This window comes from Carassius auratus, chromosome 45, assembly GCF_003368295.1.
Source record: "Carassius auratus strain Wakin chromosome 45, ASM336829v1, whole genome shotgun sequence".
NCBI classification, from domain to species: domain Eukaryota; kingdom Metazoa; phylum Chordata; class Actinopteri; order Cypriniformes; family Cyprinidae; genus Carassius; species Carassius auratus.
In genome coordinates this window covers 17,126,967-17,144,855 of record NC_039287.1, presented here as the reverse complement: position 1 = coordinate 17,144,855, position 17,889 = coordinate 17,126,967, and the positions used below count along the sequence as shown (strand labels likewise).

Below are 17,889 nucleotides of genomic sequence, written 5' to 3'. Positions count from 1 at the left end.
AGACAGACTGGGTATAAATACACAGGGAGAGACAAACACTAATGGGGAATAGACAGAGTATAATGATTGATAACCAGTGACAGCTGGGTGCAATGATTTAGGCAGAGACATGAGGAATGTGGTTAATGAAGTGACAGACACCATGGGGAAGGAGGACATCTAGTGGATCTCCGGGGAACACAAACCAGACACTGTGACACTAATAGTATCGATTTTAGAAGTAAATTAGTTCATAAAGTCATTACTGCTGTGATGTCGGGAAATGTCAACACTTGTTGAGGCTATATTTTTCATTAATTTAGCCACTGTATTGAATAAATACCTGGGGTTACGTTTGTTTTCTTCTAAAAGAGAAGAAAAGTAATTGGATCTAGCAGTTTTTAATGCTTTTCTGTAGGATAGGTTAATTTCCCGCCAAGCAATACGAAAAACCTCTAGTTTTGTTTTCCTCCAGCTGCCCTCCATTTTTCGGGCTGCTCTTTTTAGGGTGCGAGTATGCTCATTATATCATGGTGACATACTGGTTTCCTTAACCTTCCTTAAGCATAAAGGAGCAACTGTATTTAAAGTGCTAGAAAAGAGAGAGTCCATAGTTTCTGTTACATCATCAAGTTGTTCTGAGGTTTTGGATATGCTAAGGAATTTGGATACATCAGGAAGATAACTTAAAAAGCAGTCTTTTGTGGTAGAAGTGATGGTTCTTCCATACTTGTAACAAGAAGTAGAATTTACAATTTTGGCTATATAAAGTTTGCACAAAACTAAATAATGATCTAGGATATTATCACTTGACTGCATAATTTCAACACTATCAACATCAATTCCATATGACAGTATTAAATCTAGAGTATGATTTCGACAATGAGTAGGTCCTGAACCCCGATAGAGTTCAGAATGTCTATAAATGCTGATCCCAATGCATCTTTTTCATTATCAACATGGGTATTAAAATCACCAATTATTAAAACTTTATCTGCAGCCAGAACTAACTTGGAAGTAAAATCACCAAACTCTTTAATAAAGTCTGTATGGTGCCCTGGTGGCCTGTATGCAGTAGCCAGTACAAACATAACAGGGGATTTATCATTAACATTTGTTTCTCTGGATAATGTTATATGAAGCACCATTACTTCAACCGAGTTATACTTGAAGCCTGCCCTTGAAATCCTGAAAACGTTGTTATAAATTGAAACAACACCTCCCCCTTTGCCTTTGAGATGCGGCTCATGTTTATAACAGTAATCTTGGGCGGTGGACTCATTTAAAATAATGTAATCATCAGGTTTTAGCCAGGTTTCTGTCAAACAGAGCACATCTAGATTATGATCAGTGATCATATTTTTTACAAAAAGTGTTTTCGTAGAAAGGTTTTTCAATAAGCCAAGCTTTATCATTTGTTTATCTGTATTGCATCTGTTTTTTATTTGTTGAACCTCAATTAAATTGTTAATCTTAACCCTTTAGAACCTAAGGCTAAAATTGGCCGTTTTCACTCATTTTGGTTTATTGAGTATAAAATTATAACATAATGTGGTATCTTCAAGTGTAAGGTGTCATTTTTTTCAGAAAAAAATAGGCTTTCAGGAAATTACAGTTATTGTACATTATTTAGTGTAATGAGTTAGTAAATAGAATTAAAATAGACAAAAAAATTAAAAACGGGAAGAAATTGTACTGGTTTTTATTTAGAAAAAATCTGAAAACTCATGATCGAAAGAATCTAATGCCTCAATCTTGAAAAAGGAACTATAATACATATATACAAGTATTTTTGAGACACTGGATTGCACGGTTTTCACTCAGGAGCCATTTGTGGTACTCCAGTTCTCCAGGCGTTTTTGGATCCTTCAATCCAGTCATTTAAATGTGGGGCTCTCTGAAGCAGTTCCGGTCTACAGGACTGCAAGCATAGTCCCACATCACATTCCTGGCATGTCCATGGGGTGCTCCTTTTGCATCGTATGCAACTTTGTGAAAGGTCTTGAGTATCACTCACAGGAACAGGCAGATGATCGCATCTCTCTCTCAGCCGGCCATCCAGGGGAACATCTGTGAGCGGAGCAGCTAGCAGCTCCTGAAAGTTTTGCCGTGTCATGAGCTTATCATGGTGGATGGCACACAGCTCTTTGTGTAAAATGAAGCTGTTGGTCACTGCAATATCTAGGAAATGCTGGAAAATGGTCACATACGACTTGTTTTATGGGGCACCGACTTTGTTCTGAGCATCTTGTTGGAGGTGTCAAGTCCCCCCATGTACTTATTATACAGCTACAGCTGCGACCACGGCCCCGGCCCCTCTGAGATGGTGTTGTGTTCGATGTAGATGGCCCATTTGCTTCTTCGTAGATAACTGGAGAAGCCACACTAAAAAAAGAAGCAACATGTGTTACAAACTCACTATATATGTACATAAAAATACTTTTTTATTATGAAGCAATTTATTAGTAAGAAAATTTGTAAAAAAAAAAAAATATAAATATATAATAAATAACTATAATAATAATAATACAATAAAATAATAAAAATAAACCCTGCAGTTACTTACACACATTTGCATACACACAATCACACATACATACATGCACCTACTCACACACACATATACAGATATAGACATAAATGCATGCATGCACAGTCACGCATGCACGTACGTACACACACATCATAGACTGTATAAGACACACACATGCACACATACACAAACAGATACATGTGCACACAGATACACACAAACAGATATACACATAAACAAACACACAGATATACAAATGCACACATTAGCAGTAGCACACACAAACGTATGCACACATGCATGCACACAAACATACATATACACATGCACGCACACATTCGCATACACACACACGCACCTTTACTTACACACACACACACACGCACACACACAGATATGTCCATGCACTTACATACACACAGAAAATGATGTATGCATGCACACGCACCCATAGACATAACGCTAACGTTACATGAGCAAATATGAACGCATGCATGCACATGCGCGCTTACAAATGTTTGCAACGCACATATAAGTGTGTGAAACCGTGTTTTTTCGTACAGAAACACGGAGTCTGACTATTTTATTCATTTCTCATCGATTAATCAGCAAGAAACAAATAAATAAGCTTCACTTACCAATCCACGACTGGATCAAAGCCAGCAGCATACGCCTCAACATCTGAATACAGACTCCGGGTCCGATGAATCATGTTCAGTCTCTTCCCAGGTGTCATCAGAGATCAAATCAATCGCCTCCTCTCATGTAAAACCTTTTTTCGCCATGTTTTTTGTTCGTTTTTGTTTATATTTCACACTCTCAAACTTTCAAACCTGCTGCGCTCTGTATCTCCCGCTTCAACTCCGCCCTTCCCCCTCTCCCCGAAAGCTGCTGTGATTTGCTGCTGGAAAGCATGCAGTTACCGTATTAAGCTGTATATTGTCTTAAAGCGCAAGATGTCTTCTATCAGACGCAATTTGATTTTTTTTCATAGTGCAAACGGTTGCTGAGTTATGAAACATTAATACCGCATGGTAAATTGTGTCGGCGCCGACACGTTCGGTTTTAAAGGGTTAACTTGGTTTGGACGTTTTTTGTATTTTCTATTTCCGGGAACAGACACTCTATGTGCTGAGAATTAACTGACCTCTGTGACGTGAGGCAGCTAGCAGACGGTCGGTGTAGCCAGTCTGTCTGCTTCCTGACCTGGGCCCCAGTTAGTCAAGTATAAACACTAAGACTATTTGCCATATTTCTAGAGAGAAGAGCGGTGCCAGCCCAGGAGGGATGAAGACCATCTCTTTTAACCAGGTCAGGTCTGCCCCAAAAGCTCGTCCAATTGTCTATGAAACCTATGTTATTCTGTGGGCACCACTTAGACATCCAGCCATTGAGTCATGACAATCTGCTATGCATCTCGTCACCACGGTAAGCAGGGAGGGGACCAGAGCATATTAGTGTGTTTGACATCATGCTTGCAAGTTCACACACCGGTAAACATTTGACTATGTTGGCTGGTGTCTCTATATTCACGTTTCGTACAATAGAATCACCAATAACTAGAGTATCAGGTTTCTCAGTGGGTGCATAACTGAGTGGGGATAACCTGTTTAATGTTTTGATCAGAACAGAAGAGCGGTGTTTTGACCCACGACTACACTGCCTCACTGTCACCCAGTTGCCCTGCTGCAGGGGCTCTGTTGCCGGAACCGAACAATGTACAGGAATCCCTGAGCTAGACGCATCCAAAGCCGTATCTAGAGCCCTAACATTCTTACTGTCCTCAATTAAAGTTCTAATTCTGAAATCTTCTCTGTCAGCCTAACTACTTCCCTGCATTTATCACATGTGAATCCCTCATCTGTGACAGAGATAGATAAACTGTAAATGTGACAAGAGGTGCAAATAATCACCGTGCTTGATTCAATATTCTTACCACAGTTGTTTGATGAACTTGTGAAAAACTGGAGCAAGAGAGAGGAGAGGAGAGGAGAAAAGAAAACAGCGATAGGTTCGAATGAAAACGCTAATGACAAGCTAACGAGTGTTGACGCTTTCTAACGAGTGCTAATGCTAGAGGATTATAATGTAAAAGGAACTCATTCAAATACTGAGGTGCTAAACCATTCAGGGCTTTATAAGTATTAAGAAATATTTTAAAATCTATACGATGTTTTGATAGGGCTAAAATGGTCACACTTCCTCGTTCTAGTAAGAACTCTTGCTGCTGCATTTTGGACTAGCTGTAGTTTGTTTACAAAGCGTGCAGAACAACCACCCAATAAAGAATTACAATAATCTAACCCTGAGGTCATAAATATTAAGGATGAGAAAAGAGGACCAAAAGGCGAGACTCTCAGTCATGGTCTTTTAATGGAAACAAGGCAGTCAAAGAATCAAAATGGTAAACACAAATCCACTCTGGAGACAGAGGTATCAGTCAAACAGAAATCTTTGCTCGTAAACCCTGAGCTTAAACTAAAGGTAGTTGATTAACAGGTTACTGGAATTCGGGATGAGTGGCAGCCGAGCCAGGTGCAGTGGGAGACTCCGACAGAGGGTACGGCGAGGGGCAAAGCCTGTAGAGAGTGTGGGTACCGTAGGCTGGATACCGCGTCCGTTCAGAACCACAGCTTCTGAATTGGTAGAGCACAGTAGGGAGCTTGAAGGGGAATGACTTCCAGACACACCGCACAGGACTAGACAGGACAGGACAAACTGGATTCAGAAGGTAAGAGATGCGTCTTCAGCATTGATCGCTAGGAATAAACTGACAAAGGGGTTAATGAAAGCGGAGGTAGAAATAGCAGGAGGATTCAGGGAAAAGGGGAAACAGGTGGAAAGATTGGGTAAGTAGGAACAGCTGGGACTAATGAAGTTAAAGTGATGGTGTAGAGAAAGAGTGGGCAGGATAACTACAAGAGGGAGACAGAGAAAGGAGGAAACTATGCATTCCATTAGTTTTCAAAATTGGTGTGTTTCGCCGGGTTGCAAAGAAATATAGAGCTGAGTATCATCAGCATAACAGATGATGATATGTCTCCCAAGGGTAACATATAAAGCATGAAGAATAGCGGCACTAGTACGGAGCCTTGAGGTACACCATACTGCACTTGTGATCGATATGATACCTCTTCATTCACTGCTACGAACTGATGTAAGTACGATTTAAACCATGCTAATGCACTTCCATTAATGCCAACAAAGTGTTCAAGCCTATGCAAAAGAATGCTGTGGTCAATTGTGTCAAACCCAGCACTAAGATCCAATAGAAGAGATACAACCATGATCAGATGATAAGAGCAGGTCATTTGTAACTCTAAGGAGAGCAGTCTCAGTACTATGATACGGTCTAAATCCTGACTGTCACAAGAACTGTCACAACTTCATAAATGTATTAAAAATAACAAAACTGAAGTAAGTACATTGCATAAGTATTCCTACCCTTAACTCAGTACTTAGCTGAAGCACCTTTACAGTCTCAAGTCTTTTTCGGTATGATACGATAAACTTTGCTCATCAGAATTTGGAAATTATCAAAACTCCTTTTCCCACTGTCAGCCTGACACAGAAGAACCCCTTTTGAAGTGCCCCAGAAATTGCTCTATTACCCTAATTTCTAAACATCTTTTCTCAAGGGGGATTTTTTTTTGCAACATCTTTGGTAAGTAAATTAGATATTTTCATTCACAAATCAATTTTGTCTAACATAGTTTTACTGTAAATTATGAAAATATCAAGGTTGCCATATGGCAACTCTGTACCACAATGGAATTGCAGTAATGTATTTCCCAATTGGGATTTTTATAGATAGTAGCATCACTAAAATTCTCACAGTTATTGTTATTCTCAAGTGTTTATTGTAGTATAGTTGTATTTAAGTATAAATAACAAAATTATGTCTTCTTTCAGAAAATGAATACAGCAATATTTTATGGAAAAGGCAATAGTAAGAGTGCAGAGTTGGCCTTTGATGGAGAAAAAGGGAAGTGCAAATACCCTGGCTGCAGGGGGATCGTCCGGATGAAGTGCAGCAAATGTGACATGCACCTTTGCATTACAGCTGAAAGGAACTGTTTTTTGCATGTCATGAAATGTGACATGATTTGGATTGAGAAAAGTGCACATGGATGGACTGGGAAAACACACACTTTATTTCAGGGAGCTGGCTATCGTAATACCTGTATTTGTGTTTTCATGTTCTACATGGTATTAGTGCTTGTTCCAAGCTACCATATATTCACTTAACTAGTATAAATTAATTTCAAAAAGACTTGTTTTTGTTGTTGGAAACTTTGTGGATGTAAAACAATAAAAAGCTGATGAATTTGATATGCATATATGGTACAAAGTGCATTTTGTCCATTTGCAAGCATTAATATATATATATATATATATATATATATATATATATATATATATATATATATATATGTGTGTGTGTGCTATCAAAATGTTTTTTATAATTTATCAGAAGTTGAAACTAATTAGAATCAGAATCGCTTTTATTGCCAAGTACTGTATGTATACTCTACATGTAGGAGGAATTTGTCTTAGTAAATTGGTGCTTGACAAAGAAAAAAGAAATACAAGAATAAATAACAGAACAATGAGATATGCAATTTTAAAGTAAAAGCTATACAATAAGAGCAGAGAAAGAGCAGTGGCGTGGCCATAACGGGCGCAGCTGCCACCCTAGAAATGAACTTTGCGAGGAGTGGAGAGCAAGTGGAGTTCAGCGTGACTTTGACTGAAGCGATGATTTTTTAGAAAGTCGAGGCCTGTTTTTATCTTGCTCTGAGGGCGTGTAACACTGTCACTGCCGCTTCATCATGAGCACAATTAATGCCAACAACAGTCCACAATATAACTGCATTTTAGCAAGAATTCACATGATAAAACCATAAGCTAGCTTGACACTGATGGATCACTTAATTCAAACCATACAGATTCAGTTTTAGAAGAGAGAGTTGCGCAGACATTAACTAATTTACACACAGTCACGCGCTCACAAATGTGCATCTTACTGATTTATCTGTAGCTGTCTTACTGATAAAATAACAGATGAAAATGCAGTTATTTTCACCCTTTCAAAATAAATTTATTTTTTTCATTGAAAAACTGAATCATTCAAGAATGAAACACTGCAAAAACATTATTTATTTCATGTCTTTGAATGTAGTGAAATAAAATATTTTAATGCACGGCTAGCTTATGCATCTATTTCATTTTTTATATATACAAAAATAAAATAAAAATAAATAACATTTAAAAAAATTATTTGTTATATATATATATAAAACGATATATCAGCGTCATCTTAATGGGCCTAATTTTTATTGAGGCATATGCTTATTGTTGTCACCCTTCTAAACAAAAAAAAAAAAAAAAAACACTACCTGCCATCACCGTGACTGAGGCGATGATTACCATTTATTCTTATTTTGGTGCACAGTAGGTAAAGTCAATTATATCTCTTTGATCTAAATAAATTACCTGAGTGGTGGTTATTTATTTATATTTTCATTCATATTTATATTTTCAATAAACTAGCTAGCTCACTCATTACACTTTAATAGCACGCAAAAGGCTATGTAAGAATGTTCAAATTATGCAGATTATGTACACATTTTCTGAAGTTATTACATTCATACACACAGTAGTGTAAGTAAAAGGCAACAGTTAATGGACAAAGTATTGACAGTAACACCGTCCAACTGAGGGTCGCAGAGCCTGTCTGTGTGTGAAAGACTCTCGGAGACATCAGACAAATGAACACAACAACACATACAAAGAAACTCACAGGTTACAAAAGCATATATACGGCAAAGAAAAAAAAAGATATTTAGAATATGATATAAGCAACAACATCAGACGACCAAGAGCGATGATCAGGATGATTGCAAGTGTGACATTTAGTTAATATTAATTGACTTAGCCTACATTTTAGAAACAATATTGACTGTTTAGGCTCTGTTTATTCAATGAAAATAGTTCCACATAAACATGTTCAAGAAACACAAAACAGTGTTTCGTTTTTGAATGATTCAGTTTTTTGAATGAATCGAATTAATCGATTATTGATTGCACTTGAACTTGAATTACTGATTTCACTTGAATTTTAATAACCCCACAGTGCCCTATTATCACTACTTTATTTATTGATACAATTTAAGAATCTGTTGTGAAAGATGACACATAAGTCTACATTAAATAGGGTTAAGACAAAATGCCCCCTGATAAAAGTAAAAAAAAAAATGTACTAGAAATCAATTTAACATGGTGAATATCACAAAATGCAAATTAATAAGACATACTGATATTGTTCAAGTAAAATTGTTTGCTTTGACAGGAGATAAATATTTAGACAAGCGCCAGCTTAATGCAGAGCCATGTTATGAATCTTTATCTTTTTTTTCTTTTTTTTTATGTAATAGTCATCATTAATGTGTTTTTGTGTCACTGTTTCCTATGTTGTGTGACAGAATGCCCAAATGAAGAAAAGGAAGGGAGACAGCTGTTTTTCCTTAAAAAAAAAAAAAGGAATCAGGAGAACAGGAGCAAAAAGCAGATGCAGGAGATAAAGATGCAACTGAGAGAAAGGAAGACATGGTGGAGGGACAGAAGGATATACTGGAAGAAGAAGGTGGCACAGAAGAAGAGGAAGAGCAAAACAGAGAGGCAGAAGGCAGCATTAGGCAAACAGAAACACCTTTTGCATGCCCAGTAGGACCCGATGGTATGCCCATTGTCAGCAACATTGTCAGGATTCTTTATTTTGGTTAGGTCATATTTAAAGGGATGCTAAACCTAAACATGAAAATGCTGTCATTTATTCATTTAGGGTTCAGAGTTTAGCTTCAGTCCTAATCAGATACACTAGAAGCAAGCAGATAATGAAGTTGCTATGGATTACATGCAAAGTGTATCTAGATCTGTTTGTAGCCATTCAGTAGAAAATATATATCTATTGTAGAGGAATCAAGTAACTGTAATGAGTGTAAGGTAATTTTAAGGTACTGTGTTATGAATTAAAAAACAATATATCTCATTCTTAGATATATCCAGATTCAGAAGTGATGGACCCTCCCAGCCACAATTGCAGACATTTTCTAAAAGTATTCAAGGAGCTGCAAAGAGAAGTTTTCACAGTGAGTGGTACAAGGCATACACTTGGCTGGAGTATTCACACTCCAAGGATTCTGCATACTGCTTCGCTTGCAGACACTTCTCACTCCCTAATGCTGCTAGTAGTGTGTTCACATCTGTAAATGGATACTCAAACTGGAAGAAAGCCACATTTAAAGACAGTGGATTCAGTTTGCATGCAAACTCAGATGTCCATATTAATGCAATGACTGACTGCCTGTCTTGAGAACAAAAGAATGGGGGAGAACAACCCGTCACTGTTTGCTCTGATGGATCATTACCACAAAAACAAGGTTACTGAAAATCAGAATTTTGTGAAAACTTTAGCAGAAGTTCTCCTCCTGACAGCTACACAGAAAATTGCCCAGCGAGCCTATGATGACTAAGCAGAATCATCAAACAGAGGGAATTTTTTTGAGAATTTAAATCTAATTGGTAAACATGATGCAAATGTGAATAAACAAGTGACACATAGTGCAAAAAATGCAAAATACACAAGCAATACAATCCTGGAATGTTTAGCCGGAATGGTCTGTGATGAAATTATTGAGGAGGTAAAGAAGAGTGAGCAATTTGCTTTTATAGCAGATGAGACAAAGGATCTGAAAAAAAAGAACAGATTTCCTTTGTGCTGAGGTACTATTAAAATGGAATGGTGCATACAAGTTTTTTGGAATTCCAAGAAGCAGAGACATTAGATGCTGCAGGGTAAACAAATGTAAAAACGAAAAACCTTGATGGACAAGAGTACGATGGTGCCTCTGTATTGAGTGGTCAGAACACTGGTGTACAAACAAGAATTAGAGAGGTAGCCAAACATGCATTCTATGTACATTGTATTGTTTAAACCTTGTTCTGGTGGACCGTGTGAAGTCTGTTCCAGATGGGGCACGTTTTTTTCATTACATGAAAGGCTGTATGTTTTCTTTACCAGTTCATATGTTCAACACAAACAGCTTAAAATGCAGAGTGAGATCTTTGAATGTGCACCAAGTGAACTCCAGAGGTTGAGTGATACCAGGTGCACTTGCAGATACATAACTTGTCCAAACTTAATGGATCGATTGTCAGCTGTCAAGAGAGTGCTTGAGGACATTTCAGAGGAAAGTCATCCAGATAGGGCTGCAGAAGCGAGGGGGTTACTTGGTCAGATTGATTCAAATTTCACCGGGCTTTTGTCAGTCTTTAAGATGGTTCTTGGTAGCACAATTTTTTTTTATCAGACATGCTTCAGTCTCCTAAGTTAGATCTTTCAAAAGCAGTTGATCTCATTGGAGCACTAAAACAAACCTCTGAAGGGTACCGTAGTGAGACTTACTTCAACAGTCTCTTGGATGAGATTATGCAGACATGTGACAACTGTGGTATTTCTTCAGACATGCCACTCCATAAGCGGAAAAAACCGAACGCTTAAAATCTAGAACACCGCAGGGTTGTGTCGCAACATCTGCAGTTGGACAGGATGTGAAGATGGAAAATAAGGAAACCTTTAAATTGCATGTTTACTACCCAATCATTGACTGTATGATTGGAGAAATAGAGCGCCGTTTCACAAAATTAAACTGTGGGATCATGAAAGGTATCCAAGCACTTAACAACCTCCACTTAAACCACCTCAAGTAGCAACTTCCTGGATGAAGAAAGCATAGCCCTCTTAGACAAAGCATATGAAGCAGATATGGAGGACCTAAAACATAAGCTACATCAGACCAGATGAATTTTAAGCAGGAAAAAGTCAGATGGACGGAAGGTTCCTGTTACTTTGATGGATTTCACTAGGTTCCTTGAACCTTTCAAAGAAGTCTTCTTTGAGCTTTTTCGTCTGCCAAAAGCAGCTGTTGTGCTACCGGTGAGTACTGCCTTGTGTGATCGCAGTTTCTCTACACTGAAACTTGTAAAAACTCACTGGCGTTCCACTATGTCAGATAGTAGACTAAGTAATTTAGCAGTACTTAGTATTGAGTCTGAGTGTTCAAAAGCTTTAGACATGGATGCTCTCATAAAACGTTTTTCTGCACAGCATGGTAACCGTCGAATTCAGCTCTTCTGATTTACTGTATAGAGAGTGAGCATGGCCATAGCCAGGCTTTGAAAATGAGTGAGGTCCAGGGGGTTTCTATAATAACCCCCTTAATATAGAATTGTGCTAAGATAACCCTTATAAATACAATGAATTATATACACTAACACTTGAAAAGAGACAGAAATTTAGATGTTTTTGGATGGATGCTCCTTTTTAAATCTTACCCTATTTATTGCATCAACGTTTGTTAGTATGTTATATTTATGGGGTGGATGATTTTATCATTGGTTTATTATTAGTTGTAGTAATTGTTGTAGTTGTAGCTCCAATGGCACAGAAGGTAAAGTGTCTGGTGTACATATTTTGACGTGATTGACCTGGGTCCGAATCCGCCTTTTGACGAAATTTTTGCTCCCTTTTCAAATTTCAAATCACATCAGAAAGGCATTCATTTTCAATTAGAATTAAGTAAATAATCAAAAAGGGCTTTATTGTCCCAATAAGGTGGCATCCATTAAATTAGACTCAATAAGTTGCATATTGTTTTATTATGTACTACACTACTGAGGTGCAGATATGCACAATTTGCAATATGTATTACAAATGGTAGAAAATCCTGCTATTTTAACATCTATAGCTATTTGCACTTAGTGTAAATAGTCACTGCCTTTTTTTATTACTTTCAGACTAATGCCGGCAATTTATTAATTTTCAAACATGAAAAATCTACAGAGGTCCGGAACTCTTAGCTGGGTACGGCCACGAGAGTGAGTGAACAGCTGCTGATTTCCATGTTTCACTATTTGTGTGACTTATGTAATTAGGTTCATAATGTTCAGTTACAATTGTCTTTGTGGAATTGTGTTTTTACCGTACAGACTTTATGTATTTATTTTAGGGCTTAGTATTTCCTGGAATTTTTCCAAAAAGGCATTGTTTAATTTATTTTTTTAATGATAATGGGGCAGGCAGTCTACCAATAGACAAAGTCGTGGCCGAGAGGTTAAGGCGATGGACTTGAAATACTTTGGGGTCTCCCTGCGCAGGTTCGAGCCTTGCAGACTACGGGAGGGCTTTGTAGTATTGCTTTAGCTTTCTGTGACAGTAATTGTGCCTTCTAGGCAGAGGTTTAGTGGTAAAAAAAGAGGTGGGTAAACTATAAATTCTGGTTGACCACATTGAGGTCACGGTAAGGTGGGCCACTGCCTACCGGTGTATGTGTATCCTAATTACATCGCTATAGGCTATCATTCGATATTACTACCAAGGGTATCACTGGTTGTTCCCTCATATAGGTCACACAATCACTATTTAATTCATACATTAATCTAAGTTCTGGTTAAAGAGACTCAAGAAGGAATAATAAGGTTGAAATCTATAAAGTTTACTAAATGACAAAACAGAGAGAACATTTTTTTTAAAGAGGAATAGAGAGGGAGGCTTATATCCAGGGGTTCCAATGCAATGCACTTGTATGTAATGATTAGGGATTTTGGATTATTTTCATAGTCGATTAATCTGTTTAATATTTTCTCAATTAATCGGTTAATGGTTTGGTCTATAATATGTCAGAAAAATGTGGATCAGTGTTTCCCCAAAAGCCCAGGAATGCTCCTCAAATGTCTCGTTTTGTCCACAACTCAAAGATATTCAGTTGACTGTCACAGAGGAGAGAAGACACTAGAACATACTCACATTTAACAAGCTGGAATCAAATTTTTTTTTTTTACTTTTATCTTTCATATATTTTATCAATGACACAGACTGCAATGACACAGACAGCTTCATTGCAGAAGGACATCCTTTTGATCACGTGGTTCACGTGAGATGATTGACAGCTTTACAAACTAATGATATCGCACTGATGTCATAGCTGACACGAATCAATAAAAGGAGAGTAATCGCTAGGTCTGTTAGCTGTTTTAGTTCTTCAGATCACATAAATCAGTGTAAAATGAATAGAAATGTTATTCTGTATGACGAAATATTTTACAAACATGTCATAAAATTATTAGCGCACCATTGGACTATAGCCCTGGCGGATCGTGGATATTGTATGTATACGAACACAAATAAACTGGAGATGAGATGAATGCCTGCTGTATGAGTGATGATTTCTATTCAAAATAATGAACTTTATTAATATTATTTTTATTATTATTGTTATTATTATTATTAATTACTGGATATCCATATTTGAATCTTGATGCAGTCTGTTGCAGGGCCGTGCAGAGACCTTTGGAGGGGCAGGTGCTCAAAGTATAAAAGGGGCACATGGAACAAGGTTTTAAATGGCGCTGTTCAAAATATCAATACAGCAATATATTGTGATGCATTCCTTGCGGATTCACATATCGATATGGATGATTATGTATTGATACAGCAGCAAATGCTTTGAAGCAAAGAAACAATAGAGAAGACAATTTTAAGTTTAAAATAATAATAGCTCTGGGATTAGAAACTGAAATGTCTTAAATTGTCCCAACCTGATGGCTTTTTCTTCTCTGTTTCAGCATTAAACTATTATTTTAACCATCACTACTACTCTTGCACCCAATCAATAAGTCCACCTTAAATATTGATACAAAACATAAAAAAACTGATCCACTGGAATATAGTGATTAATATTATTATTACTGTTGTAGTTGTTATTGTCTAAAATTGAACACCTTTGCAATGTAAACAAATGACAGGCTACATTTGTTATTCATATCCTTCACACTGCACTTTGATGTCAGGTATATCATGCATTTTTTATTGACATTGATATTTTTACATTAACTTCCAGAGAGATATTATTGAGTTTACAGGCTAAAGTGGTCTTGCTGTTGAAAGCACTGTTGCTATTGTAGAAAAAAAAATATTTGCGTCACATTTAAAATATAATTATATAATTAATTCCTGAATTTTTATAATGATAATTCAGAGAATGAGAAAATCTGAATAAGCCTTACCAGTGTTGTGATAATTATTTTTAAGGCACATATTAGCGATGACTGCCCTTAATTCAAGCCTTCAGTTTACCCTCGCTTATAACATAAGCACAGAATCAGTTCAGAATCAATCACCAAAAGAATCAGTTCGGTTCAGACGAGCTGTGAGTCAGTCTGCTTCACACTGAATCACACATGCGCAGTATCATCAGGTCCTCGGTTCTCGACGAATCAGACGCGTCTGACAGAAACGGTTCTCAATGAGCGCTTCAGAACTCCTGACCTGATATTTAGATAAACTATTCTTCAATAAATATATTTGTTTGACATGGAAGCTGCGGAATATATATTATTAAAAAAAAAAAAAAACACCCCAGAAAAAAGGGCACTTTCTCTCCAGGAATAAAAAGGGCAGGTGCTCAAGCCCCCTTTGATGTCTATAGCTGTGTCCAAATTCAGGGTCTACATCAGGGCCGTCGCCAGAACAAACCAAATGGGGGGGCATTTAATTTTTATAGGGGGGCACACTTTTTTTAATGATCTGAGACGGACCATAACATAAACCCATATTAGGCTATAACTAAAATAGACCACAATAGTCTTGTTTTGTTCAATTATTCAAATAAAATACTTCACCGTTTGATCTCAACGTCTCTGTTTATTGTCTCTTAACATTTCCAAAACCGCCAAAAATTTATTCTGAGATCGCATGCAACGCGCAGCTCAGCTGCGCAAAGGAATTGCGTATAAACAATACAATACTGTATGCTTAACTAAATGAATTGCATGATTTATATATACATATACATATACTTTCAAACTGCATATTGTAATTTGAATTAATAAAACTACTAACACAAAAAGAACATATTGAAAGGTCTGCTGCTGGAGACTTGCCATTGGTTGTTGTATTTGAATGATTAATGAGGTAGGTCTTTGCAAGGTTTGGGTGCTGTTTTGGGATGTTTTAACAGTCATTTATGAATATAATTATATTTTAAATTATATTCTGTGTAATAATGCGTTGAATAATGAATCGTCTGAATCATTTCTGAAGGTAATGTGTTATGCATTTCTAGTGTTACCGTTGTAGTGATTACTGTTTCTGTGAGCCAAGTTCTGCTGAAACAACGATATCAGTGCAATAATCTAAACGAATAACATTCAATATCAAAAAACGCTAAAAATCTAAAATCGCTCTAGCCGCTCTGCTCACGATACCGCAGAAAGATTCGTGTGCGCTCTGATGTTGACCGAATGCTTAACTTGTATTGAAAGTGGCCGCAAAGCAAACAGACTTGTTGATCTTATGCAGATTAACCACAAGAAGGTTAACGTTATAAATTAATCTCATTAAATGTTGTTGTGGACGAAATATTAAGATCCTTTACTTAAAATGAACGATCTGAGACACCATGGTCCACATATCACTTTTAATTATTTTTTTATGTCCCTGTACGCAAACAGGGACACATCATAGATTACTGCAAACGCAAAACAGCAATAATCAACCTGTCCTCTATTTTGCTTGGGAACTAATGTGATCGGAGCTGCGTCCTCTGGAATCCTCTCAAGCGGTTGACTTCTACGTTCCGATTGGTTGCTGCCCAACCGCGTCATAGCTCATTACCATAAAGTTGCCTTGATTTCAACTCTGCTCGACGCTCTCAAAGGCCAAGTCGCGCCGCGCCGCTCCTCGACGCTGGTTTACATTGAAAATGAATGACTTCCGGCCACTTTGACGCTCTCGACGCCGGCGGTGTGAATGCACAGTAATGCAAGTTTGGTTAATTGTTCTGTGCGTTACGTTTAGGGGGGCACAAAAAGTCATTTGGGGGGGGCACTGCCCCCCGATGCCCCCCCTTGACGACGGGCCTGGTCTACATCCTTCGGAGGACGCATTTGAAGGATGTTACGTCACAGCGCCGCGACGAAGGCTGTCCAAATTTGTAGGATCCTTCAAATGCGGTCCACAAATGCGTCCTCCTTTTCCCCGAATTGGAAGGATGGGTGTGGTGGATCCTTTCGCGTCCTACCTATCCCATAATTCTTTTCGGCAGGACGAAGCGAGCTGTAGCGGAGTGGGGGAGGAGCATTATTTTCGATGTTTTTTAAAAACTGAAAGAAGGGTAGGCTGTCCAAATTCACAAACACTGACTTCCGGTTTTTGTGGTCGTCGGAGGACCCATCCTCCTTCAACCGGGTAGGAAGGATCCTAAGGAGGATGCAGACCTTGAATTTGGACACAGCTTATGTGTGCACGTGCCTGGTCTGTTGCATGTCGTTCATTTTGAACGAATCTTTAATATGATTCAAGACTATCGAGTTGTCTCAGAGAGTGATTTTTTTCATTTTGTGTTGACCGCACATGCGGATTACACAACATATGGGTTCTGAATCAACAGGTGTGGTCCTAGTCTTTTATTCTTCATCTCAGTCCCATAGAGATGGGAAGAGAAAAAGATTAGTTCATTTTGACTCAAAGATCCGAGTCAGTAAAATGAATCTGAACTTCCCACTACTACTTGCAACACGGCAAGCAATTGGTCAACACTGACAAGTTACAGCGCAATATGAAAGACTTCGTCTTTAACAACAAACAACCTATGAAACTAGTAATGAACAATATGAAACTAAAAGATATAAGCTTAATTTAAAATGTCATAGGAACTGTAGGCTATTTAGAGGTGGATATACTCAATTCAGAGGTGGATAAACGCACATTGGAGGTGGGTAAATGCTTTTTCCGAATTTTGGGAGGTGCGTAAACGGTGTTTACGTGCGTTTAGCCTCCACTACATCCCTGCTTCTAGGCCATCTCTTCTACTTACTCTGTACTGGAGCGATGTTCATTCCTGCTCCAGGGGATCTCCCTTGTTCGGCACACCTGGGCTACGTTCAGCCCTGACAAAATGTTGCACAACGTTTTTTAAACAGAAACGGTGATGCGTTGAACACACTGTTCGGATGACGCAAGAGTTGCAGCTATGGCAGCTGAGAAGGCCATTCTTTGTGTTCTTTGTGAAGACTTTTCGGAGCCATCTATTTAGCCTCACATACTGACTTTATTTGTAGTTCATACGGTTTTAATACCCTGTATTTTCTTTCTCATTTTTAGGAAAAGCACTTAATTACCATTGTTTATTTCTATAACAAATGTCTTACACTTGCAATGAAGCTAAAAATAAACAACTATCATTATGTTGATATGTTATATTTTTACAATAAAACTTGCGACAAACATGCCTTCTAATATCCTCAGTTGTTGCTTA

The 17,889-nt window shown here is 37.8% G+C and overlaps 1 long non-coding RNA gene across 1 annotated transcript; it reads right to left on the bottom strand.

Moving 5' to 3' along the window:
• Positions 1–1,665: 1,665 nt before the first annotated feature.
• On the bottom strand, positions 1,666–3,516 carry LOC113063442 (uncharacterized). Its single transcript, XR_003278686.1, has 2 exons — positions 3,151–3,516; positions 1,666–2,364 (listed from the first exon to the last, which is right to left on the bottom strand). It is a non-coding gene; the product is annotated as an uncharacterized LOC113063442 (long non-coding RNA).
• Positions 3,517–17,889: the final 14,373 nt, after the last annotated feature.